General features: G+C 36.5%; 1 long non-coding RNA gene across 2 annotated transcripts in view; it reads right to left on the reverse strand.

The window, feature by feature from the left end:
• LOC123848297 (uncharacterized) overlaps nt 1-26,762 on the reverse strand; it is an 844,895-nt gene that overhangs the window by 298,848 nt on the left and 519,285 nt on the right. The window contains exon 6 of one of the 2 annotated variants that reach the window (XR_008506546.2): nt 22,048-26,429. The exons of the other annotated variant lie outside the window; for it this stretch is intronic. This is a non-coding gene — a long non-coding RNA (uncharacterized LOC123848297). Of the gene's footprint in view, nt 1-22,047; nt 26,430-26,762 lie in introns of those variants that run through there. 2 annotated transcript variants of the gene reach the window in all.

The following is a 26,762-nucleotide window of genomic DNA, read 5'->3' on the forward strand; positions in this document are numbered from 1 at the left end:
CAAAGCAGATCTTGAAAGATCCATATAATCAACCACTATTCTTGCTGGGCTTATATAAATAATTATCCATGTTTGTTAAAACTGGACTTATTTTTACAAAGGAATTAGTTTTGATTTGGCTATCTCTGGAAATAAGGGTGAATTTAGAAAGAACATTTGTTTCAATAATGCATCCTTATATGGATGTTAGAGTCTAGCTTTGATTGTCTTTAAATGTTTGTTGTTTGCCTCAGCTAGACAACTTGAGGTAAACTTCAGCGAGATTGCCCTAGTAGCTCATATAGAGACAATCTTCCTGCTTGTTACTCTATGGAGATAATAAGAGGGACCCCATGGGCATATGACTATTTAAACAGCTGGACAATGGGATGGACTCCTAACAATTCTGTAACTCAGCTGTCACCTTGATTAATTCTATGTAGCTGGGATAACAAAATCACTTCTGAAAAGCTAGACCATTTCCGAAGCACCTGGGTGGCTCAGTCAGTTAAAGCAGCTGACTTTGGCTCAGGTCATGATCTCAGGGTCCTGGGATCTAGCCCTGCATTGGGCTCCCTGCTCAGCAGGGAGTCTGTTTGTCCCTCTCCCACTCCCCTGCCCCTCCCTCTTGCACACTCTCTTACTCTCAAATGAATAAATAAAATCTTAAAAAATTTTTTTTTTTAAGTTAGAGCATACCCCACTCCATGGGGTTAACTAGGAATTTGTGGAACAATGGATGGCCCTACCTTCCGTATAACTGGATTAGAGAATACACATGGGGATGCTCTTATCTCCCAGAACAAGCCCTCTCCCACTTGCCAGCAATCCTTCATAATTAGGATATTGCTAAGGCTAGACATCAGGCAAAGAAGGCTTCTTAATGGTTTTATCCCTCAGCCGTATTTGTCCTGGGAGCCTCCTCTATTGATGTAAAATTACAAATAGAGGCTTTAGCCAGGCATACAGCAAGCACCTTTAACCAAACCCAACACAAAGTCACCCACCAATTCAAAAAGTGACCCTCCAAAACCTAATGGCCCTTGATATCCTGACTGTAAGTCAAAATTATACTAAAATTGAGACTAAATATATACATATCCCAGATGACTCTGCTAATATATCCAAAGTTTTAGCAGACATACACACCCAAATTAAGACCTTAAATGACTCTCAAATAGCATTATATTATTAAATACTGAAATAACTCAAGTCTGTAAAGCAGTTCTACAAAGTAGAATGGCTTTGGATGTCTTGACAGCAGCACAAGGAGAAACAAGTGCCATTATTAAAGCGGAATGTTGTGTCTACATTCCAGATTATGACAAAAATATAACAGGATTACTTACTGATCTAAATAATCAAATTGGCACGCTTAAAGACCCTGCATTGTCATTTAATGATTGGTTACATTCCTGGTTGGAAGGTGGACTATGGTCTACTTTAAAGAGTCTTATCACATTTTTATCATGATATTAACCCTAATGTGTTGTCTCTTTTGCTTTTTTCTCTCGTGTTGTGGAGATACATGCAAGCAGTTCCTGATTCTTTCACCCAGTCGACAGATGATCCCTACTACATGAAGCAGTCCTTCCTTGATGTCCGCTCTGGGCTCTACGGCAATGGCTTTCCACAATAGTTAACTGTAGGGATAGATAATGACCAAATTTGGCCCATGGGTAGAGACATCTCCACAACTCCCGCCAGCTTGAAGAAGTTAAAGAAAATGAGCCCTTTACCCTTCAATTACCTTTAAGATTTAAGGACCGAAAATTGGTCAGGGGAGAAAATGATGAGGGATAGAAGCAGAAAAATGTTCACCTTTAGCCCACAAGGCTAACCTATAGCCTGCATATTTCCAATAAAGATCAAATACATACTGGTTGCTACCTTCTTAAAGGGTCTCATGACTGCCTGTACATCTCACCTATAGTTAACACCAGACTGAATGATAAGCACCAGAGAAATCTTGTGAAAATAGTTTTATGAGTAGAAATTCAAAGAAAACATTTATGATCTAATACTCCCTGCATACCCCCCCAACTTGAGCGCTAAGCATACAACTACCAACTTCATGCAGCAAAAGTGTAGCTCTTTCTGCCTACAGATCCTATCTCCATGCTACTTGAATAAAGTTACTAAGTTGCACTGTAAAACATTGCAAGAATTCTTCTTGACCATCACACTCAAGGGTCCTGCAACATCAGTGCTGAGGACCAGTGGTAAAATCCTGTGAGATGATAAAATACAGATCCATGAAGACCAAAACAAGGGAATCAAGCTGAAGATTTGAGGCAAGATAATGAGTATGTATTTCTGCCCCTGTCAGGTGAAACAAACAGCTTCTAAGATTTTGGGGCGAGTTTGGTATAGAAAAGAAAAACATTTTTAAATCTTATTGCCACATGCCAGATAACAATACAAAGAGCATATATGCAACCATACTAAACAATGAATTCTGCACCTGATTAAACTTACAGTAAGTTATTGTCAATCTTCATGTTCTATTTTGGGCAAACAGGCAAGTAAAATGTGTATGCAATAGGAATCATCAACCTTATATTTTCCAAGTTTCTGAGGGTGACAGTAATATCTAACCTTCCCCAAGAGATGTATTATTGAATTTGTTTTAAATTTTTTTCCAAGTATTAATTCTGGGGCTTTACCTTCCCTATTTTACTAGCCCTATCCTCAGGCATCTGGAAGTCAAATGAGTCTACCAATTTCAGAGAAAATATATCACACTCTGGAGCTAGAGAAATAAACAAAAAATAGTTTCATGGAAACATAATACTAATTTAAAAATCATTTTTAGCCAAAATTTATCTATCACCTAAACCCCAAAACGATGAGTACCGTATTGATCTGCATTAGTCCTCTAAATCACCAAGAACTCATGTTAACTGAAGTCAGTTTCTATTATCTTTCCAAAAAGTTCTACATATTTCTCTTTTCCAAGTGTACAGTCGTTTTCTTAATAAGACACTGGGGCCTTCAGTGACAAATAAGCAGATTTATGGCGTGTACTCAGGGTCCTCCCACAAAAGTATCCAGCCTCCCAAAGGACTTGGGATTCATAATTTGATTGAAGTCTGGGATTAGGTGAAAGGCAAAAACTTCACCATTATGACCTAGATTCACAAGATTTAGTGTTCATACTATGATACAGATTAAAAAGGACCTCAGAAGATGGCCTAACTCTTTAATTCCCGGGGATGCTCCATGATGTGTCCACCTTTCCAGTTCCTACTTCAGTCCTGCTGCACTAAATGGCAACTACTCTCCATCTCTCATCTGGCAATGAAACACTATTGCCTGGCTTCTTCCTTAACAATATCTTACCATCGACACTAAAATTAGGGGCCCCATTTCAACAGTCTTGTAAACAACTTTCACTGCTACATGACAGCCAACTTTTTGGATGCAAATGCTTCCCTTCACCATTCGTTCTCAATGCCTTGGTGAAAGAGGTCTTCTCTTAGAACTCTTTTGGAAGATGAATTTAGGGAGTGTTGTGCAAGCAACTCTTGATGAATCCACTGTACCACTCCTTTCCACCTAATTTATGTAGTCCTTTGATATCCATTTCATCTAACAATGGCTTGTTTTCTCAACTCAATCTTTGTAAGCCATCGAGTCCAGAATCTATTTAATGACCAAAGTACATTGCTCCCAGATGCTCAATTTTGCAAATTGAACACAGAATCGTTGGTAAGCAAATTTTGTTAAAAATCGACTCCACCTAAATTATGTTCTCCTTTACTTGTGCAGCACCCCAAGATTTAATTCCCACACATATTTCCCAGGATTGTTCATATAATTTAGTAAGTCTTGAAATTCCGCTGGCATTGTAACCCTTTCCCTCCTAGGTTTGCCTTTGTATTAATGCTGTAGGACATGCAGGGAATTATAGCTAGAAATAGGTCAGGAGATAATGACTGCTGGGAAAGGTAGAGTAAGACATTTCCTTGCAAGGTAGTGACCACTGTGTGATTGTAACAAGATATCCACAGAAAACAGGGCCATCTTCACATGATGGGGAGAAATTCTGTTTCTGCTAGAATTAGAGATGCACAGGGGTATTCTGGAGTTCAAAGCCCTTACAATTAACAAATCTTTCCAATTTGAGGCATCCTACTGTTTGCTAATCAATGTCTTAATCTTTATTTAACAGACCTGACTATGCTATGAATTTAATTTACTTGGTGCTTTAGGAATCAACAAAATCCTGCATCTGCTTTTAGATACATGAGCCATAGGATTTCAAAAAACATACTCTAAAAGTTGTCATAGGAATTGTTTCATTCTCTGGCATGCCCTGAATCAAGTTAACTCTAAGTCTGTTGCTTTCTCTCTCAAATACTCCAGTGCACTGGGAAACACACACTTCACCCCAGGAATATTTACTGTTCTGTGACAGCTGCAACATGGTCTATTAACGTCATATGTTAATCACTTTGTTTCAAATGACCACAATGATTAGGTCAGTAAGGCTTGCCACAGCATGCACCAATCCCCCCTTCCGATGGTAACTAGATTGTTACTTCATTGGAACACAACTAGATCTGTTAATAAGCCGTGATTTTCCAGGTGCCAAACCTTGAAGATCCATGGCTTATAAAGAACTTCAGCTCCAAACTTTGCTGAGCAGATCTCAGTTGTAGATGACAAAAGGTCTCAAACTATTTAATGGAGAATGAGCTACTTATAAAGTTGTTGAAAGAACTGGAAGAACATACCCTAACCTCTTCATCTAGCAATGACTCCTACAGTAACAGGACTGAACTGTGCTTATAAGAAAACTGATTTTTCATTAAAATCAGGGATTTGAATATGATCAAGATACTATCAAAGGACTGAGCACCAGGAACAGAGCAGATGTGCTGACAAGGTCAGAAAGTTACTGCCAGAACCATGAACTCTAGTTTACTGCAAGATCTGAACTAGCAAAATGGATCTCGTGAACTACTGGCTGTTACCCCACTTAACTCAGCACCAAAATCAAGTATGTAAGTAAATCTTATGGAGAGAAACTAAATTTTCACTAGAATCTTTATTGCAAGTTTGGAATACACCATTTTGGTTTTGTTTTTTTGTTTTTTGTTGGGTTTTGTTTTTGTTTTTGTTTTTGCTAGTCCCTACATTAAAGGAAAAATATACCAGAAGGATGTTGTACAATAACCTCAGCAGGCTGGTCTACTGAACCTACCACAATCATCAACAATCTAACATTCAGCTGAAGACATTACCCTGTCATTAAAATAGAACAGAAGTGCTAAGAATTGGATGCTGGTGAGCACTAAGGATGAGTTTCAAAAGCTGTTCTAGTCATGATGATTCTGTATACTAATACCTCGATCCTAAGCAGGTCCCTTCCCCTCTCTGATCCATTGTCTTACTTTTTGTATATGATATTAATGCTTTAGATTAGGCAACTTTAAAAGTTTCTAACATGTCTTAACATATTCTAGCATTTAGTAAACATCTGCTAAAAAGAAGAGTACTGGGATTTAGGGGTTTTCTATTCTTTACAACAGATTTGTTTTAGCTTGTGGAGGAAGATTAGAGAGTATGTGTGTGTGTATTAGTAAGGAAATGTTAAACTTATTAAAATTCAGTAAGAGTAGAACAAACATTAGACTACACATTTATAAAAAGCTACAAGGAAGAAAAATACGAATAAGAAAGTATTATTGTGCCTCAGAAAATGAAGCAGCTGCCTGGAGCTAAAGGGAAAAAAAATGTATCCAGACACAAGGGACAAGCTTTATGAAATACCTTAACTTCAAATACAAAGATCTCATGCCAAAATACATATTTAAGAACACGGTAATGAAAATATTGTAGGAAAAGCTGTGAAAGGCTTTGGGTGTTGGGACAACCTTTATCCCCATTTCTTTTTATTTTCTAATCTCTCAGTGCTCTGCCTGTGAAAATTTTTATAGCAATGATCATGTAACATTTTATTTCTAAGAGAAAAAAAGGGGGGGAAGGAACAAAGCAAGCTGTCAGAATCATACACTCTAGATTCACAGAAAATACCAGAGCCAACATGTCATTAATCAAATGGTCCTAACCTTATTTTTATTCTTCTTAGAAATAAAGAAAGAAAAACTGGGGGAGGATGGAGAAAGGAAGAATGATGGAAATGGGGAAGCAGGGGAGGGGAAAGGGAAGAGGAGGTTGGGGAGAGCAAGAGCAGAGGACAATGGGAAGCAGAAGGAGAAAAGGATAGAAGAAAAAAACAGCAAGAGGAAAAAGGAAAGGAAAGAGAAAGATGGAGAGGAAGAAAGAGCAAAGGGTAAGGTGGAGAGAAAGAGAAGGAGACTAGAGAAGAAGAAACACCAATGGCAAGAAAGTCACCACCCCTGGTACTCTGAACTGCATGAATTTTCACAATCAGCTGTATTCCTCCACCTGTAGTACCTACATTTCCTCCAGATACAGTGAAAACGCTGTCTCTGCTTCCTAAACTCAATGGTCTCTGATGGAGTTTCAGGGTATGATTAAAAAAATGCGCACACTAGGGAAGACTGAAAATATGGGGTGTGTTGTGAGAGAGACAGAGACACTGAGAGAGACACTGAAATTAGTAATACCAAAAAACAACAAATAAATCTTCAACTTTGAAACTATCTTTTGTTATCTGTAACCAGGTGCTACCATTTTAAAGCTGAAAAAAATGATCTGCTCTATAACTTATAGAATCATACATCAATATTCATCAAGGCATTAGTCATACATTTCAAAGGATCAAAATTTACCATTTGATTCCCAGAACAGAGATAATACATTAGTTAAAGTCAAAATAAACTAACCTCCACTCACTATAACTAGTGTAACAGACCTTCCAGAAATTTCAATGCGTATGGCCATAAGAGGTAGAAAGGAAAAAAACAAAAAACAAAATAAACAAAAAAACTGAACACAGTGATTTAGCTGTACCAAACTTTAAGGAAGTGTTATGAAAATCAGGGTTAAAAAGGAATTTGATCTATTCACTCTATGTGAAATCTTTCAATTTCCTTTTAGTTTTAACAAAATGTTACATCTTTTCAGAAGACCGCCCTGCCTCACACAAACCCTATTGTTTCATTCTACTTGTACAAATAAAAATATTCCAACTTGCAACTGAAATGAGAATGCTTTTAATATATTTTTATATATAATTGTCCTGACAGGCTATTATTCTAAGGCATTTACTAGTTGTTTTTTTTTTCTGTTTTCCAGCTCTGAACTGAATAAGATTAAGAATCATGAATCAACAGTCTTATTTTATTAATCAGAGAATTGGCTGTCAATCATGTGGTGAATTGGGGCTTTAATCTTTGTCATTCAAGTCTCAAATGTATAATTTACATAAAGAAAGCCAATGATTACTATGACTATTTTAAATGACAATTAACATATTTTGTTTGAATTCTCTGTCAAGATGAAAAGGTCTTAAATTGAGTGCTCATCTCAGCAGTTGAAACTAAAAGGACCTGTAACTTCATAATCTTTTCCTTTTATACAAGACCAGAAAACAGTGAAGATTGAGACCACTTGAAATACAATTTTTTGTCACATTTCCTCCTGTGAAACAGTAATATATATTTCTGACAACAGGTCACATCTTTTTTCTCTTTTAGATGTGTTCTACAATAGGAGATAGTAAGTAGGAGTTCATAAGAAACTCATCTAGGGTTTATATGTACAAGGGTCCATGCTATTTCTAGCTCATTGACCCACCATTCTTGGCATAGATCTTTTATCTTCAAGGTTTAGGGATGCACCTCCATGGAAGGTAGTAGGATTAAGAAAAAAAAAAAAAGAACAAAAGGGGTAGATACTCTCTTTTTTTTTTAGAGAAAGTCTTGTGGAAGCTTCCACAAGACACTTCCAATTAAATTTCACTGGCCAAAATTCTGCTATATGTCAACATTCAGTTGGAAAGGAATGTGAGAAATGTTCTCACTCTGGGTAGCCATGTGCTTACGCCTAGCCCCAAATCAGCAGGTATGTCACACTGGAAAAGGAACAATAGATATTAAAAGACAGCTATCATTTTTTTTTTGCCATATTTTCTCTCATTTTCTTTTCCTTCTAGATTAACATAGGAGTGTCTGAGTGGGTCAGTCAGTTGAACATCTGACTCTTCATCGCAGCTCAGGTCTTGGTCTCAGGATCATGAGTTCAAGCCCCACATTGGGCTCCATACTGAGTGTGGAGCCTGCTTTAAAAAAATTTAAAAAAGAAAGAAAAAGGAAAAAAAAAGACAAAAAAGAAATAGATTAACATAGTTGGTTTTTTTTAAGATTTTATTTATTTTGAGAGAGAGAGAGAGAGGGCATGAGCAGGGAGAAGAAAGAATCTCAAGCAGACTGTGTTAAGTGTAGAGCTGGACATGGGGATCAATCTCAGGGCCCTGAGATCATGACCTGAACCAACACCAAATTCAGCCGCACAGCCAACCGAGTCACCCTACGTTAACATAGTTTCCATTTCACCTTTTCCTACATTTGACCTTTCTAAATCCAGATTCTTTTAAGAGGAGAAAATAGGAAAGCCCTACACATTTCATGAAATTCTTCAATATTAGTGTTATGTGGCAGATTTTTAAAATGATTTTGCCTATAACATTTCTAAGTATATACTTATATTTTTATACAGGTATATTTGACTAGCTGTAGGAATGAGGCCAACTCCAACTCTGGTAAAGTGACTTTCAATATGTAATATGCTGCCCTTCAATATGTAATCTAAACATGCAATCTTAAGTATTACAATACAATTAATTATCAAAGCACTTCAGTGACATGAGGCATTATTTGGTAGACTGCATTGCTCAAAAACACTTTCTTCCTATCTTGGTGAAAGATTATCAGCTTCTCTGTTGCGCCAACTTCAAGCTTGATTGTGTGACTTGCTTTCATGAAAAAATGTGAGTGGAAGTGACACGTGTCACTTCTGAGCGGAAACCTTAGGAATCGGCACACGATACGCCACATTCTCTTTTATTCTGCATGACTACCAGTATTGTCCAGATAGAGGTGACCTCATGTGCCTGGGGCCTGGCAAAGATAATGAGGAATAGTATTTCATTTGACCCGGGAGATTAAGGGACAGTTTTGTTTACTGTCCCATAACATAATCTTGCTTATCCTAACTTAAATCATGATGTCTAAATTTCAGGATTTCTCAAACTCACTAGTCTTGTCAACCAAAGCCTTGCTTTTTACTGAAAACCTTCCAATGCTTTCATAATAAAATTAAATACATTAACAAAAATCAACAAGCTCAAATGATTTTGTTCCTGGTCTATGTCTGCCATGCCATTCAGTAAAACTATCCCCTACAACTACTGCACTTCAGGCTTACTAGGCTTCTTTCTATACCTGAAAAAAGATCGAGTTTGTTTGGAGCCCAGAATCTCTGCAATAGTTAGCTCCTCTGTCCGACTGCCAGTCCCTGACCTGAATTATTCCTTCCTAGCAGCCAGGTCTCATTGCAGACCTACTTGCCACAGGTAGCTGAAGAATCCTCCCTTCTCTCAGCAACTCAATCCCACTATTCTATTTTCTTCATGCCACCAACAATATTTTGTTTAATTTGTGGTTTACTAAGTTATTTTAGGTCTCTTCTCACTAGACTCTAAGCAACGTGAGGGAAAATGACATTTATTGCCTGGAATGAAGTGGATAAGCGGTAAATGCTTGTTGAATAAATGGTTGAGATGAGATATGACACCATTTGCATGAGAGGAGCCTGACAAGGAACTCCTACTATTAATTCAGAAGAAATATAAAGCATATGGAGGCAATTTCTAGCATTGGCTGAATTTCCAAAGATTCTGTAAACTTTCCAAAGCTTTTCAGAATAAGACTTTAGAAAGATCATCACTTGGACGAATCAAGGGTCATTTTCTCCAACTATTTAATCATCTATAAATATTCAGGCTCAGATCAAAGTAGATGATAATTCTGTCATGCTGTAGCAATGAAAAATTCATGTTTAGGATGCATTTGGAATTTTCAAATACTGAGGAACATTATCAGTTAGAACTGTGGTCAAATTTAGCAGTAAAAACTCATATAGGTAAATTGTGTATTCTGGTTATGGAGTCATTTTCACATAGAGGCATCTACAAGGTAACAGGACTTATTCTCAACCTCCTGAGGTTCTACACCCACTCTCTCAATATGCAATTAAAAATGTCCTCTTTTCAACATGTAATGGTGACAAATGAGAATATTTAAATTCAGTTGACAACAGCCAAGCTGGAGTTCAAAGAGCAAACCCTTGGTTAATCCAAACAGTGACAATTTAGACTATGGGTGTTCAATGATGATAGGGCCTTTGTGGTTTATGAAAATAATTTTAAGAGAAAATATTCTCTCAGCTACCTGAGAGAGTCAACATAAAAGCATTGTTTCATCATACAAAATTTTATTTAATGGGATTTTTTTCATAGAATTAGATACCTTAAACTAGTTATAACTTATGGAGACAAGCATGCTTATAACCTTTCACTGAGATTCACATAATTTTCACATAATTAACAGTGATAAATGTTAATTAGATAATTTATCAATGACTTTTTCCAGTTCTGTCCCTAACTGCCTACCAGCACTATTCTTCCAACATGAAGTGCCTTTATCAGCTGAAGAAAGTTATTTCAACAAAATAATGTGAGACTTTTACAGTTCAAACTATAAAATATGTCTTAATTCTAACCAAACTGACCTTATAAAGTCAATACAATTTCAGTCAAATTCTCAATAGGTTTTTGTTGATAAAAATTGGCTATTTGATTCTATTATTTGTGTGGAAAGGGCAAAGGTTCTATAAGAGGCAAAATAATCCTCAAAAGAAAAATAACAAGATTATCAGATTCATTGCTTATTACAAAGGTATACTCATCATGACACTGTCGTATGGGCACAGAATTAGACAAAGTATTAATGGGACAGAATTAAAAGTCCAGATGCATGCTTATACAGTTCATTGTTTTTCAACCAAAGTACCAAATTCAATGAAGGAAAATAAAGTGTATTTTCAACAGATGATGTGAAACCACAGAATAAATTGGTAGAAAAAAGTAAACCTCCACCAACACCTCCCACCACCCAAGATAATTATCTCACAATGGATTACAGACAAAAAAAGTAAAGCTAAAGCCACAAATCTTCAAGAAAAAACATAGAAGAAAATCTTTGAGGCCTTGGGGTAGGTAAATATACTTTCGTGAGGATGCAAAATGTAGTAGTATAAGTAGTGGATAAACTAGACTTCATCAAAAATCAAACACTAAGGTCTTTAAGTGTTGTTTGTTTTTTTTTTAAAGATTTTATTTATTTATTTGAGAGAGAGAGAACGAGAGACAGAGAGCAGGAGAGGGAGGAGGGTCAGAGGGAGAAGCAGACCCCCCGCCGAGCAGGGAGCCCGATGCGGGACTCGATCCCGGGACTCCAGGATCATGACCTGAGCCGCAGGCAGTCGCTTAACCAACTGAGCCACCCAGGCGCCCCTTTAAGTGTTGTTTTTAATAATTGGTTAAATATTGTCTTTTGCTAAAGCTCAGCAAAAGACAGTATTTAAGAAATGAAAAGGAAAGCCCAGACAGGAAGAAAATATTTTGGTACATATATCTAAGGAATAGTATCCAGAACATATGATAACAAATCAATAATAAAAACACAACTGTCCCATAAAAATTGGATGAGGGAGAGAAAATTAACAGTTTATGAAAGAAAATATATGAAATGCCAATAAGCATTTTTAAATGGAATTGACAGAATTAGGATTCAGAGATCCCTACAGTAAAACTCTGAAACATTGGAATGATTAAAAGGACTAAAACCACCAATAATTGATTAAGGTATGGAGCTACTGGAATCTTCATACCTTGCAAGGAATAAGATAGTTCTATAATTTTTTAAAGGTCTTATTTATTTATTTGAGAGAGAGAGAGCAAGAGATCAAGCAGGGGCAGAGGGAGAGAGATAGGGAGAAGCAGGGTTCGATCTCAGGACCCAGAAATCATGACCTAAGAGGAAAAGCAGATGCTTTAACTAACTGCGCCACCCAGGCGCCCCAAGATATCATTTAAGAAGACAATTTGTAGTCTCTTGTAGTTAAACATGTAGCTACCCTATGACCTAGGGAATTCCATTTCTAGGTACTTAGAGAAATTAAGACATATGTCCAAAAAAAGGCAATATCACAATACCCAAAGCAGCACGAACTCTGGAAATTAACTAGAAATAATGTTGTGTAGCAATGGAAACAACCAATCATCCTCAATATGAGAAGGAATAAATACATTGCAGTATATTCTTGCAATTATAAACTATTTTAAAAAGAATGAACTACTAGCACATGGAACAACATTGGACAGACGTCCAAAACATCTTATTGAGCAAAATGAAGCCAAACCCAAAACACTACTGTGGGGATCCATTATATTAACATCAAGAATAAGTGAAATTAACTTGTGATAAAATAGGAAGAGCAATTTCTTGTGGGTATTTGAATTGACTGGCTGGGGGTACAAAGAATTTTCTAGAATGATAGAAATCTTTCATAGTTTTATTATGTTGCTGGTTACATGGGTACATTTGTGTTAACATAATCGAACTTCGGAGAATTCCAGCTGGGCATGAAACTTGGAAGTCACCTCTCTGTTCTAATAACAAAAAACTAAACACACTGAGAATCAACGCTTCTTAAATCAGTAAGAGAAGTGAGGCTGCAGGCAACTCACTGCCCTCAAAACTGGAGACGCAAATAGGCAGATACAGGGAATCACAACTTACCTGAGCAGAAACTCGGGAGCTGAAACTTTGTGAGGAATGAGTGCTGAGTAGGAAAACCGCAACTGTAGTTGACAAATTGCTGGAGGCTCAATGCAGACAGCTCTGAGTGTTAACAACTCCGGGGAACCCAGTTAAGAGGGGCCCCCACAGTTTTGGGAGATTTTTCCCCAAGAACCTGACCAGCTTCTCACAGTAAATACATTTCCTGCTTTCGTCGGGGGAAAGGGAAAAGGAACCATTTTGAAATACGCCAGAGCACAGTGTTCTTAAAAAGTGCTGCCCTCAGGAGAAACTAATTCATCAGAGCCTGATTCCCTGGGGTTTTAGCAAAGCCTACCTCGCCTGGGAGAAGGGAGATACGCAATTCCAGTCCAATCTAGCCATCCTGTTCTACTGAAGGGGAGAAAAAAAAAATGAGAAACACTTGTGAAGTTCACAGCCCTCACTAGAGCACAGGCTCACTAAAAGACAGACCTACTCATAGGACTATGGAATGCTTCCCCCTGCCCCACACCTCACCACTGTTATTTCCAAAGGCCTACTTACAGCGCTAATTTTACCTAGGGCATTATGTCAGCTTAACAAGAAAAAATTACGAGGGCGTTCTGAAGGGCAAAAAACACAACTTGATTTCTTTTAGGTTTGAGTGTCAGATGAAGGGAATTTACTGAGTTCTCCCACTAGGTACTACTCCTTTATTCCAAAACTTAGTGGGAAAAAAATTTAATAAAAGTAGCAGAGAGGAATGATAGCCTAACTCCTTTACCTTGATGTTAAAAAGCAAGTTGCTTGAGGCATAGCATCCTTATACAAGAGTTCACCCAGCTAATCATTATTACATTTGCTTTTATTTGGAAGACTTTATATATTTCTTTTAGGAAATTATTGCTTTAAAAGTTAAAAAAAATGACAAGTTCTTAAAAATAACTTGCAAATTCATATGAGGGAGTATACCAAAGGTGGGTAGATATACTTATTAATTAGGGGAATGGAATCTGGAACATATTTATGCAAAAATCTAATTATAATGGATGCGAATGTCTTTCATTGCCTCTCAATCTGCTTTTTCAGTTTATTTTTTTAATTTCCTGTACTACACGTTTTTCTGTGGCTGCTGTAACAAATTAACACAATGACTTAAAACAACAAGAATTTATTCTGTCACTGTTCTGGAGGCCAGAAATCTCATATCAAAGTGTCAGCTGTATAACACTCTTTTTTTTTTTTTTAAAGATTTTATTTATTTATTTGAGACAGAGAGAATGAGATAGAGAGAGAGCATGAGACGGGGGAGGGCCAGAGGGAGAAGCAGACTCCCTGCCAAGCAGAGAGCCCGATGCGGGACTCGATCCTGGGACTCCAGGATCATGACCTGAGCCGAAGGCAGTCGCTTAACCAACTGAGCCACCCAGGCGCCCCTGTATAACACTCTTTCTGGAGGTTCTAGGGAGAATCGGTTTCTTGCCTCTTCCAGGTTCTGGTGGCTGGTGGCCTCCCTTGACTCATGGCAACATCACTCCAATCTCTGCCTCCATGTTCACATGGCCTCTATCTATTTTCTCCTCTGTGTGTCTTTTATGTGGATACATATCAATGGAGTTAGGGCCTACCCAGATAATCCAGGATGATCTCCTCATCGCAAGATCCTGAAATTAATTACATCTGCGAAGACCCTTTCTTCTAAATGCGGTAACATTCCCAGGTTTAGAAGATTAAGACAAGGGCACATCTTTTGGAGGGCCTTTCAATCCACTGCACATATCAGTATCAAATGAACATTACCCTGTGCGCAGCACTGTGTTTGAAGCTACATCAGAGGACATACAGAGTAACAGTTATCTTCCCAAGTGCTTGACTTTATATCCCAGCTCAATTTCTTAAGCTGAGTGAGAATGGGTACATTACCAAGATTTATTGTTTCAATTATGTGTAAAATGGGAATAAATAATAATATTTACATCAAACATTATTTTGTGATTTTAAAAAAGAACAATGAAGCAAGTAGATTCTTTCCTGGCACATATTAAGTGTTGAGTATATGTTAATTATCTGTTCAATAAAAAAGACACATTCACTGATTTCCAGGAATTTTTACATCATCAAATCTACACTAAAAACAAACCGCAATCCCAACATATCTGCTACATACTTGGAATTTGTGGTCTCAGCATGGAAATGATTTACCTTCTTAGCAATTTTTGTTTCTATTGTACTGATAAAAGTTGTGTTCCTTGCTTTATATTACCTGGCAACTAAGAGAAATAGATCAGAAGGAATATAAATGGCTTGAGAAAGGTAGCCTGGAATTTAAAGTTTGACATCATAAAGTGGAGTGGGAAATCATCCACAGGCATACTTTTCCTTCCTCTCGCCTACTTTCTGCCCACTTCCCTCCTTTCTTTCTACCGCACCGTGTTCCACAGTTTATCAAAAGAACACATGCTGAAAAAAAGATAGGACAATAAAGTAAAACAACAAAGCTCAAGAAAACCAAAATAGATTTGTCTTTTCCAGTAAACAGACTTTCTGGTTTCCCCTGTACCCTCTGTTCTGCTGCGTGGCCCACAGACTGGTGCTCACAGTAGGGTGTTTGCTTGCAACAAGTCAGCTCTCACCAGTTGTATGCTCACTTGCTTCACACCTGATTATTCAAGTCAATACTATATAGATAGAAAATTATTAATTCAAAACAACATTGGTTGTTTTTATAAAAATGAAGCTGAACTACTTAGCAACATCAGATAAAGGTGAGTATGCCATTTAAAACAGTTTTCATAACAGTCACAGGCCACAATCCAAGACTGGGGGGAAGAAGGAAGGAATCATAAAAATCGCAAAAAATTCTACATTCCAATTGCTTCACAGATGTATTTATTGCACTTTAAAAACTGAAACTGGACACTGTAGTATAAGCAAAAGCATGCTCTTTGGAATTCTAGTCAGTGAGCCCAAATCAAAGAAAAAGCCTTCATCCCCTATCAAGGGATTAGTGATGTATTCGTTTCTGACAGTTGCCCTAACAAAGCACCATACACTCGGTGACTTAAGCAACAAAACAGTATTCTTTGTTTGTTTGTTCCCGAGATTAGAATCGAGGTGTCTGTCAGCAGGGATGGTGCCTTTCTGGAGACTCTTGGGGAGAATCTGTTCAATGCTTCTCTCTTAGCTTCTTGTGGTTGCCTGCAATCCTTGGTGTCCCTTGGCTTCTAGACACATCAATCCCTGATCTCTGCCTCCAGCTTCACATGATTTCTTCTCTCCCCTCATTTGTGTATGTGTGTCTGAATTTGCCTCTTCTAAAAGGACAACAGTCATGAACTCATCTTAATGAGATTACATCTTCAAAAACCCTATTTTCAGTTTAGGGCATGGGTCCAAGTTATGAGTGGACATGAGTTTTTGAGGGACACTATTCAACCCAGCATAGCTAATAAATTCCATTTTTACTTATATATTTTAAGGTAAATTAATGCTTAAAATATGCTTCTATAATTTTTGTCACTATTTTTAAATTAGTTTTAAATTAATCACATAACAACATATCCCAATTGCAAAATATAAAAAGAGTAAATGATTCAGATCAGAAACATATAAAATATATAGGACTATAATTGAGTCTTACATGGGGGAGATAGGGTAAGTTATATAACTTTTAATATATACATAAGCTTCTAACTTAAGAAGCAAGGAAAAGAACAGCAAATAAAACCTAAGAAATATAGAAGAGGAAAGAAACAAAGAAATATAAAGTTTTTAAAATGCAATAAAACAAAAATCAAAAGACAAAATTGGGTCTTTGAAAAAATTAATAAAATCTATAAATACTTAGCAAGACTGCTCAAGACAAAAGAGAAAATATAACCTTAGTATTATGAACAGAAAGGAGGACATCAGGATAGATTTTACAACATTAAAAGGATAATATGGGGCCCCTGAGTGGCTCAGTTGGTTAAGCGTCCAACTCTTGATTTCAGCTCAGGTCATGACCTCAGGTCATGGGATGGAGCTCCGTCAGATTCTGCACTGTGACTGGAGCCTGCGGAAGACTCTCTCTCTCCCTCTCTCTGCTCCCCCCCAACACATGTGTGCACATGTACTCTCTCTCTCTTAAAAAAAAAAAAAAAAAGGATAATATAAAAATACATTGAATACCTTTAAAACAATACATTTAAATTTTTATATAAAATGGACAAAGTTCTTAGAAAAATAAAACCCAGACCTTATTGGAGCTGACAGAAGAAATTTAAAAATCAGATTAGTTTGATATTTATTTTAACAATTGAAACTGTTACACAAAGAAGTCCCTTGGCAGAGATGAATTAACCAATACATTCTTTGAAGTGTTATTTAAGGGGGCCGGGGAGGGAAGACCAATTCTATCCAAACTCTTCCAGACAATAGAAAAAGAGATAACACTTCCCAAAATGTTTCATGTGAAAAGCATAAACCTCACAAAAATGGCATCAGATTATTGTTAGAATGCACTATCACAGAACAATCTCTCCCCTGACCATAGATGCAAATGTCCTAAATTAAATGTCTACAAGGTGAAACCAGTGATACAAAAAAAGGATAATATATCATGACTGGTGACATTTTTCCAATGATTGAAATATTGATTTCACATTCAAAAACTAATATAATTCACCATTAACAGATTAAAAAGGTAGAAAATTCCTTGACTAGATAGGTAAAGAGAAGCAAATTTCCCCAAAATTAAAACATTAAAAAGAAAAACAGAACAAATAAAACAAAAACTTCTAGCAACCTAAAACACAAGATAGCTTCCTTAACCTAGTAATGACTATAACAGTTAAAAAAGGAGAAAAAAAACTATAGCAAACATCATTCCTAATGATGAAATATTGAAAGCTTTTCCTCTAGTTTGTTAGCTCTCTATTTACTTACTATTATACTGGGGTTTGTAGACAGCATAATCAGGTTAGCAAAATTTATTAAGTATATAAGGATTGAAAAAAGGAAATAAAATAATCATTAATTTTACATAATTGTACACATAGAAAAAAACTAGAGACATACTCTCATAATATATAAATTTTTCATGGTCTGTGGACATAAATATGTGTGAATATATACATATATTATATACATATAAAATAAAAATAAAGAGTAAAACTTTAATAATACTATTCAAAATATTTTCAAACAATCTTAAGATAGAAATAGCTTGGACTGACTTATAAGGAAAGATATATAGGACCAGCATGCTGAAAATTGAAATATATTCTCATGAGAAATTTTAAAAGATAAATATAATTATCTACATCCTTATCACAGAATAACATTAAATAATATTACATCACTTCACAAAGAAGTAATTCCATTTCTCCCACCACCAACCTTTGTGCTCTTCTTGACATATATTTTACTTCTAAATAGGTTATAAATATACATTTTCATTATATTCGCTTTGATCAGCCAACGGCCTTTAAGGAAAATTTTTTTTTCATTAAGCCTAAAGAACCTCCTTTAAAATCTAAGTGTGCCAGGGGCACCTGGGTGGCTCAGTGGGTTAAGCATCCAACTCTTTATTTCGGCTCAGGTCATGATCTCAGGTCCTGATCTCAGGGTCCTGAGATCCATCCCCTGTCAGGGCTCTGTGCTCAACATGCAGTGTGCTTATCCCTCTCCCTCACCCTCTGTCCCCCTGCCCTTCCCCCTGCTCATACTCCCATGCGTATTCTCTCTAAAATAAATAAATAAATAAATAAATCTTAAAAAAATTAAATTAAATTGTTTGTGCCAGTGCTAAAATTTTTCAGCTTTTGATTTTGAAGGTATCGTTATTTCATCTTCATTTTTATAAAATATTTTATTTAGTACAGACTTCTGGGTTGATTTTTTTTCTTTCTGTATCTTAAAAATGTCACATCATTCTCTTCCAGCCTTCACATAATCCATCTTCTGTTCTTGTTCCCCTGAATGAAACATATCTTTTTTCCTCTCTGGCCACTTTTAAGATTTTTTTTTTTTTTTAGTCATTTGATTATGATGAGCTTAGGGTTGTGTGTGTGTGTGTGTGTGTGTTTAATCCTGCTTGGGGTTTACTGAGCTCCTTGGATCATTGATTGATATCTTTCATTAACTCTGAAAAATTCTCAGCCACTATGTCTTCAAAAATTTCTCCCCCTTCATTTTTCCTCAATTCTGGAACACTAATTGTAACTGTGCATCTAATGTTACGTTACAGGTATTAGAAAGCTCTGCTCAGTTTAGTTTTACATTCCTTTTGCCTCTTCGTGCTTTAGTTTAGGTAGTTTTCTTACCTGTCTTCATTTTCTCTGTGCAGAGTCTATTGTGAAGTCCATCGCATAAATTTCTTATTTCTGATTCTATATTTTTCTGTTCTGGTATTTCATTTTATTTTTTATACTTCACATTTTTCTGTTGAAATGTTCCCTTTCCATAATTATACATTTTGCCCACCTTTCTACACTGTGATTTAAAATATTAACCGTAGTCATTTTAAAGTCTTTATTGTCTAATACTAATATCTGGAACATCTACAGATTAGCTTCTGTTGACTTTTTTTCCTCTTATTGTCTATGATTCTCATGTCTTGTTTCATTGCATATCTCATAAGTTTTATTATATATTAAACACTGTATGTCAAAGAAAATAAAGATTAAAATCAATGATATTTAACCTCAAGACATGTTTCTTCTTCTATCAAGTTGCTTCAAGGGTAGTAGAAGGAATCACTCTAATATATATTTCAGCTGGTTCCGGGCTTTGTTGCAGATTTTGTTAGATTCATTTAACCACTGGCTTCAAATATTTTGGTTTTGAGATCAATATTTTCTTCAGCATGGCTTGAGATCTAAGCCCCGGCAGGACTCCAGAGATCTCTCTTTGTTTTTCAATTTATTAGCTAATTTTCTGAATTGTAGGAGATCTCAGTTTCATAGTTGTGTATCCAGACTTTCAGGTGACTGGGGACTTCTCTTTCTTTTCCTAGCTTTTCACCTTTGAGAGATCTTTCTCCACTTTGCTACATTGTTCCCAGCCCACAGTGGGCTCTAATTTGAGCTAAATAAAAGTCTGCTGCATACTGTGAGGACTTCTCAGCTACTCTGCCCTTCTGCCAGCTAAGGGCACCTGCCTGCATGTGATGAAAGCCTTGTGTATCCCCAGAGAATCTTTCACAGCCTTTCCCCCTCTCCCATCCTTCAGTAACTCAGGAAAGACCCTGTACATCTTGAGGGACTTTCTCAGCCCTTTTACTCTGCCTCCAGGCTTTAGCTCACTACCTTCATCCACTCGGCGATCCTGTGTGCCTGAAGGAACGTTCTTTCAGTTCTCCTGTCCTGCTCCCAGGCTGCTGAGTGTCTAGTATAAAGTTCCTCGTGGCTCTAGGGTGTACTCTCTCAATTGTTCTGGTTTTCCGACAGCATTTAATACACTGCTATTAGGCCCTCAGTGAAGGCCTTGTGTGAAAAAAATTAAAGGATGGGCAGAAACTGAGATTGCTTGAGATACTAATTAGTCATGTCAGACCATATGCAGCCATTACAATTCTTGAAATGTACTTTTTTTTCTTTTGCTATTATATGATAGGTTCACTCACTTCCTACCAAGTGCAAAGATGAAAGCAGCTGTGGGGGTGGGGGCACCTCTCTCCTAGGATGGTCTCCACCTCCTTAGAATATTTAGGTTTTTCTGTTTATCTTAAATTCTTGGATGGGTTTAAAAACAAAACTATGATTTTTGTACCTTATTCAGTTTCTTCTTAGTAGGCTGGAAACTTTTTCTTAAGTAAGACCAAAAAAGCCCTAACTATAAAGAAAATATTGATCAGTGTAACTTCATTAAAATTCTATTTACCAAAAGACCCCATGAAGAAAGTAAACATATAGTACATGGGTAGGACAAGATATTTTTATACAGATAACTAAAAAACTATATCTAAATTATGTAAAGACCTCTTGCAAATTAATAAGTAAAATGTAGGCATCCACCCCCCCCAAAAAAAGAAAACACAAAACAAAATTTCAAAAACCATTCAAAAGATTTTAAAAAGGCATTTTATAAAAGGGGAGATCCAAATGGTCAATAAGAATTTGAAAATGTCTTCCAGCACATCATAGTAATTCATCAGGAAAAAGCAACTGAAAACAACAATGCCACATCACTTCATACCCAAGAGTCTAATATTTATGAAATATTGGCCAGAATGTGAGCAACTGAAACTTTATACACTGCTAGTAAGAAAAAAACCATCTTAGAATACTCTTCTAGGGTCTGTTTGCCAGTTTGCCAGCATCTGCTAAAGCTCATTCTATGTATACCCTCTGACTTGACCATGCTTAAGCGTATGACCAACAGAAGTGGGTGTACATATATTCACTGAACGACACATACAAGAATGTTTTAGTAGCACTGTTTGTAATCGTCAAGAATGGAAGCAACCCAAATATCCTTGAAGAATAGACATAGATAAATTATGGTATAATCGTATAATGAAATATTGTAGAGCGATAGGAATGAAGTATTGCCGCAGATGACATGATTGCATCGAATAGTAATTGTGTTGATTGAATAAAGATAGACAAATAGATTCAATTTTTACAAAGTGCAATAAGCGGCAAAACAAATATAGGATGATAGAAGTCATGACATTTTTTTCTGGTTGGTTAATGAATGGGTGTATATGTGAGAGGTTTCTTGGTCTGTTGTAATATTCTTTTTTCCTAATGGAGGTGTCAGGTACCCATTTGTAAACATTCATTAAGCCTTAGACTCTGGGCATTTTATGTATGTTACACTTTGTTTTTAAGAAGTGGCAGAACTGGGGCACCTGGGTGGCTCAGTTGTTAAGCGTCTGCCTTCGGCTCAGGTCATGATCCCAGGGTCCTGGGATCGAGCCCCGCATCGGGGTCCCTGCTCAGCAGGAAGCCTGCTTCTCCCTCTCCCTCTCCCCCTGCTTGTGTTCCCTCTCTCGCTGTGTCTCTCTCTGTCAAATAAATAAATAAAATCTTTAAAAAAAAAAAAAAAAAAAAAAAGAAGTGGCAGAACTGGGGCGCCTGGGTGGCTCAGTTGGTTAAGCGACTGCTTTCGGCTCAGGTCATGATCCTGGAGTCCCGGGATCGAGTCCCACATCGGGCTCCCTGCTCAGCAGGGAGTCTGCTTCTCCCTCTGACCCTCCTCCCTCTCATGCTCTCTCTCTCTCATTCTCTCTGTCAAATAAATAAATAAAATCTTAAAAAAAAAAAAAAAGAAGTGGCAGAACTGAACCTCAAACCCCTAAAATCTTATTCAGGATGACTAAAACCTTACCAATGCTACGATTTCATCAACCTAACAGTTGTTAAGGGGCTCATCTTTTCTTTTGTCATGTAATAAATATGCACTGTGCCTTCAAACAGTCAGTATTCTTGCATTTGAATAGTGTGATTTTCGCTACGTAAAAAGTAAAAAACACATACCAGACAGATGGGCAGATGCCTTAGGGCAAATGCCAGATTTTGTCCTTAACTTTTCAGATTCACGTTTATCATAATTTTTGACCTCTGATTAGTCATATCTGGCTATATGCAGCCATTACAATTTCTTTCTTACCTCCTACCAGTTCAGTAATGCATTTAAAAACATATTTTAAGTATATCATCCAGAATTGTTAGGTGTTCTGTTCAGGAATGGTTTATCCAGACATCAAGTATGCCAGATCATCAGAATTATCTTGAATCTTATTAAATATTTTCAACACATTATTTTGTATTTCTTCTTATCTCTAGCTCACAGCATGTAAATTCTCTAGTCTTTATCATACATGGTTTATAATTTCCGATTATGAACTCATTTTCAATGAGGATTGTTTCCTTTTTTTTAGAGAGAGTGAGAGAGAGTTGCATGTGTGGAGGGCAGAGTCAGAGGGAGATGCAGAGAGAGAATCACAAGCAGAGACCACGCGACACTGAGCTTGATCTCGTGAACCTGAGATCATGACCTGAGCCCGAAATCTGACAAGTCTGACACTTAACTGAGTCACCCAGGCACCCCTTAATGAGGACTGTTTTTGATAGGCACTCCCCAAATACTGGTTTGTCCAGGCCAGATTTCAAGTTGTTTTTATTAGGACCCTGTGAGTTTCAACTGTTCTGAATCAGTTTTCTGCCAATTTCTCAGCTCAGTTTTCCAGAACCATGTAGGTAGCATTGTATCAGGCCCCATAGCTATGAGTCAAGCTTGAGATTCAGATACCTCCTCAATGAATCTTTATCCTTTCATATCCCAACTTAGACGGGTACCTACATGCAGCTTCCCAATGTCAGTAGGCACAGCTGCTCAGGTACCTACCCCTGGATGGGATAGTCAGTGGATCCCTGATTTACTCGGGAATACACCTGTTCCCCATATTGTACAAACTTGAGACACTGTTCTTCATTTCTCTTTGAGCATTAAAACCACAACCTCAAAGGCCTTTGCTTGATTTTTATAGCTTTCTGTTTCCTGCTTTGGCTAACATTGACCAAATTATCTTCTAGTTACCTTTTAGTTCTAGAAATTGTTCACTCCTTTTCTTATTTGAAAAACTAACTGTAGAGTTTGAAAGTATTTTATTATACCTAACATGTATGTATGTGGCAATATATGTATTTGCAGTGAGTGGGGTTGTCTTTCTATATTAGCTTGGCTTACCATATTGACCAGAATTTTGTTATAATTTGAAAAATCTATGTGTTTACTTTTTAGAAACAACTTACCTGGATTTCCAGAGTCTTCTTTATTTACACGAATGTAATCTTTCTACCCAAACATTTTACTGGTTTCAAACTCAAGCAAAATTTGGGAAGAGTCCCAAGATTGTTGGGCTATTCATCTTTATCATTCACTTCAAATTAATTGTAGAATACATTTTTAAAATTCTGTATATTTGGAGATATGCACTGATTAGCAATTGTTTGTAATTGGCATAAATGTCCATTTACAATTTCTATAAGTACACATATTTAAGCACAATGAACAGGTTTCTTTGAAAAGCTTTTATTTCCCAAATCAGTTCCCATGAAACAAGCCACCTGCTCGCCAGCCAGCGACAACCTCAGCTAATGATCTAGTGATTTCTATTATAAAATCCCATCCACTGCTGCCTCCAGCCTTCCTTTTTGATGAGTGCAGACACTCCTACCCTATGCTCACCAACTTGTGTCTCTAAAACACAGTACACCACAGCACATTCAAGTATCTTTTATGCATAGTACAATACATACATGTGCATTTGTCTATGTTAAGCCATGTTCTTCTTCCTCTTATATTAAAATATAATACAGTAATTTCCCTCATGGTGTTCTGTTTGTCACTGTTCACCCAACACTGTAAAGAGCAAAAGTTTTGCCAGCATCTGATGCCACATCATGTGATGTACTAAGCTATTTATTAGGCTTCATCCTGTTTAGTTTGAAACTTCATACTCAAGGTGACATTTCATATGTCAGGATCAATAGTCTTTAAAGTTAAAACTGAGCAGTTTCGGTGTCACCTTCCTCAGATCGAGGCTGTTCTAAACTTCCTACGTCCCAGAATGTGTATTTCCTATGTTCTGTAAATCCTGCTAGCAAAAGTTTTCTCAATGATTTACAAAATGCATTTATGTTCGGAACTGCTCCTTAAATGTCTGCTATTTGTTACCTAAGGCCTTTTCAAGGACTGCTATAGAGGCTAGATTTGTTTGTTTCACAGAAGGTGTACCACTGAGAGACCTTATTAATTATTCTAAAAGGCACCACTGTACTATATAATTTAGAAAACTAAAAATTACAATTTTGAAAAGAGAAGTTTTGCATCATAAAGGGCAAAATGTTCCAAACCAAGCTGTTGAGTCTGTTTATGAAATATAGGTGGGGATATTTTCAAGAATTTTAAAAGCATGAAGTTAGAGATTTTGCCTACCATACATTTATGTTAAAATACTAATTTAGTATTCAGCACTTTTGACTATATAACCTAATATTTTGAGGCATTTCTGGATGATGCAAAATTTGAAAAGTTAAAAAAAAAAGACTTTTGGCAGTATATGAACATTTGACTGAAATTCTAGAAAATTGATTGTTTAAACAGGCACATTTATTCTTTCATATGAATGATGGACAGCTTCCTACAAGGATTACCAGACTGAATTGAGAAGTCCCATTCAAGCCAGAGTTGAGATAATGTTTAGGACTAGTCCAGGCTGGTGAAATTTCTGAGGACTTTCTTTTCTTTTTTTTTTTTTTTTAAAGATTTTATTTATTTATTTGACAGGGAGAGAGAGCACAAGTAGGCAGAGTGGCAAGCAGATGGAGAGGGAGAAGCAGGCTCTCCACCGAGCAGGAAGCCGGATGTGGGGCTCGATCCCAAGACCCCAGGATCATGACCTGAGCCGAAGGCAGCCGCTTAACCAACTGAGCCACCTAGGCGCCCCTTCTGAGGACTTTCAAATGAACTCAATATAGTGAACAAAATCTGTAAAGAAAATAAAGTTCTAATCTTATTCAGCTTTCCAGTGAAATAACCCAAGTTAATATTTCCATTATGGAATCCTAAGAAGTTGCTAACATAATCAAATGCTATTATTATCCCAAATCTTTTTGTTTTGTTATTTTTAATAAACTAAAGGGATTTCTGTCACTATGGAGTTAGAACGTAGAATCTTGTATGTCTATTTGCACACACACACACAAACACTCATTCTAAATCAAGTGTTATTAAACTTGAATCTAACTGATTTTTCTCCTTCTTAAATTGAATTCATTTTTCTCAAACTAATATTACTACCCAGAGAAAACTTTCCAACCAGTAACCTTCCAAAGAACCCCAAAATTTACCCAGCAATAATGTTATTTTTTTCACATTCTTCTAGTTTGTCCATTTTCTTCCTTTTTAGAGAGACTATTCTGCATTAGACCTTTCCTATTTGATTCCTCAAGAAAGTCAGTGATGAGTTTTCTTACTTAAGTATTTTCTATGATAGAGTGAGGATTTATAAGGACTTGAGAATTGAGTATAATAACAGTAAGATGAAAATGGGAACAAGCTCTATTCGTAGTCAATATATAAACATGTCTTATTAATATGATAGAGACACTATTCCAAGATCCACTAGTGAATTGCATTCCATTTTCCCTTCAAGTTTTCTTAGGTTAATGTTTACTTATTATGAAATATTATGAAATATTTTCTTTGCCACTTGATCTTATTACACTAAAGCAACAGGTCCATGCCAAGAGAGTTCTGTCTTCCTACATTTTTTTTTTTAGAAGTTTGAATAGGTTGGATACCTAAAAGTATATAATTCTTATAAGTATTGTTTTTATGTTATATCTGATTGTTTGAAGTAAAACTTTTCTTTAGAAATGAAACATTTCTCACTGATGACCTCTTAGGCCATTGAATTGAATTTCATTTAAGTAGTGAAAGATTCCTCAAAATATTTTTGATTTTTATGGAAAGACTGTTTTCCTTAATGCTGTCTTTATTTTTAAGGAATCACTTCATTATCCTTAAGGTAAAAGGTGGTTTTTTTGTTTTCTTTTTCTTGTTTCTAAAAGGAGCATTCTTTGGAAATTGTCACATGTCTCTTAATGACAGTGTTGCCCAGAAGAGTTCCATTGTTAGTCTCATGCCTGCTCTGTGCTGGGCTGCCGGTTCCGGATGCTAGAAGGAAACGGAACACAAAGACAGATAATGGAAACTTCTGCTATTACTCACAAAAAAACAAAGAAAAAATGTGGGTTAAAGCTGTCCATTTCAGTATCTGAAAACATAATATTTACAAGGAACTTAATTTTAATTCATTCTATTAGATATATAACTTTGTCTATAAAGAAAAATTCAACTCAAAAGCTACAAATAAAATATATTTTATTACTTACAATCACATATAAATGTGTTCAAAGTTCCTCTTATGGAGATGTGAATGTATATCCCCCTTTTTTCATGGATAGCAGAGGAGATCTTGTTAATTTCACAGACACAGCAAATGTATTT

The sequence above is a fragment of the Mirounga angustirostris genome, unplaced genomic scaffold (genome assembly GCF_029215605.1).
Source record: "Mirounga angustirostris isolate CCGP_5_RB_7025 unplaced genomic scaffold, mMirAng1.0.hap1 SCAF_2, whole genome shotgun sequence".
In the NCBI taxonomy this organism is placed as follows: domain Eukaryota; kingdom Metazoa; phylum Chordata; class Mammalia; order Carnivora; family Phocidae; genus Mirounga; species Mirounga angustirostris.